Raw genomic sequence first — 1044 nt, 5'->3', positions numbered from 1 at the left:
CTCTCCTGAGTGAGCCACGGGCCAGCCCCACTTGATGGTTTTTCTACAGCACTGTGATACATAAGTCAAGTATTCTGTCAGTGGCCTAGAGAAGTAGGAAAAGTAGAGAATGCAACCTCAACCCTTCTAAGTCCCAGATCTCCACTTGATAGGTTACTTAATGGATCTGTGTGCTGGCTTATCTGTAAAATGACTGCTGATAATTTTATATTAGTACTACTATACTACCTCCTTCATGGGTTGTTATGAGGATCAAATCACAGAAGATGGGGTAAAGTTATTTATAAAACGTGAGACACTAAAAATTATTATAACATGTAGCTCATCTAACAACAGATAACAAATCTGATAGTCTTTACTTTTTTTTTGATTTGGTTTTCTTTACAGTAAGTTGTATTAAGAGTTCTGGCACGAAACAAATGGAACATTCAATAATTGGTGAAGCATCCTGGGACTAGCAACAGTGAGGTGCAATGACCAGCTGTAGGTTGGAGGATGAAAGTGGAAAGAACAGTTATTGGAACCCGAAGAGCTGCGTTTCACCAGCCCAGCAGGAAGTGGGCCAGAGAACTGATAATCCCACTTCACTCTGCTCTTGCCCTCTGCTTTCGTGCTGGTACTTCCCATTGGCTGAACTCACCTGGCCCTAGGGGTCAGGGAGCCCTGACTAGTCCAGAGGTCAGTCTCCTGGGGCAGGCACAGAGCAGAGTGGATATGGGGAAGGGCAGAGTGGGTCTAGGGGGCAAAGGGAAGCTCTCCAGCAAGGCTATATTACAGCTTGTCTTGGTCTCTACCCTTCTGTTTTGTCTTCACCCCAGATTCGAGATGAGACATCACTGCAGCTGGTTTGCTGCTATAGCTGCCCAACCATCAAGACCTTCTAAGTCATAAACAGAAACAACACGCCACACCATGGTTCGTTCTTGTTTATTGTTTCGTAGAAAACAGGTTCTTTTTTCTTTTCTTTTTTTTTTTAAAAAGATGACCGGTAAGGGGATCTTAACCCTTGACTTGGTGTTGTCAGCACCACGCTCAGCCAGTGAG

At 44.3% G+C, this 1044-nt stretch overlaps 1 long non-coding RNA gene across 1 annotated transcript in view; it reads left to right on the top strand.

Moving 5' to 3' along the window:
• The first annotated feature begins 905 nt into the window (after positions 1-905).
• Positions 906-1044, top strand: part of LOC103599685 — a 1039-nt gene continuing 900 nt past the window's right edge. The window contains exon 1 of the long non-coding RNA XR_551313.1: positions 906-948. This is a non-coding gene — a long non-coding RNA (uncharacterized LOC103599685). The remainder of the gene's footprint in view (positions 949-1044) is intronic.

Source organism: Galeopterus variegatus, unplaced genomic scaffold (assembly GCF_000696425.1).
Source record: "Galeopterus variegatus unplaced genomic scaffold, G_variegatus-3.0.2 Scaffold101, whole genome shotgun sequence".
In the NCBI taxonomy this organism is placed as follows: Eukaryota; Metazoa; Chordata; class Mammalia; order Dermoptera; family Cynocephalidae; genus Galeopterus; species Galeopterus variegatus.
Note: the sequence above shows the minus strand (reverse complement) of the source record. Positions and strands in the feature narration are given on the sequence as shown.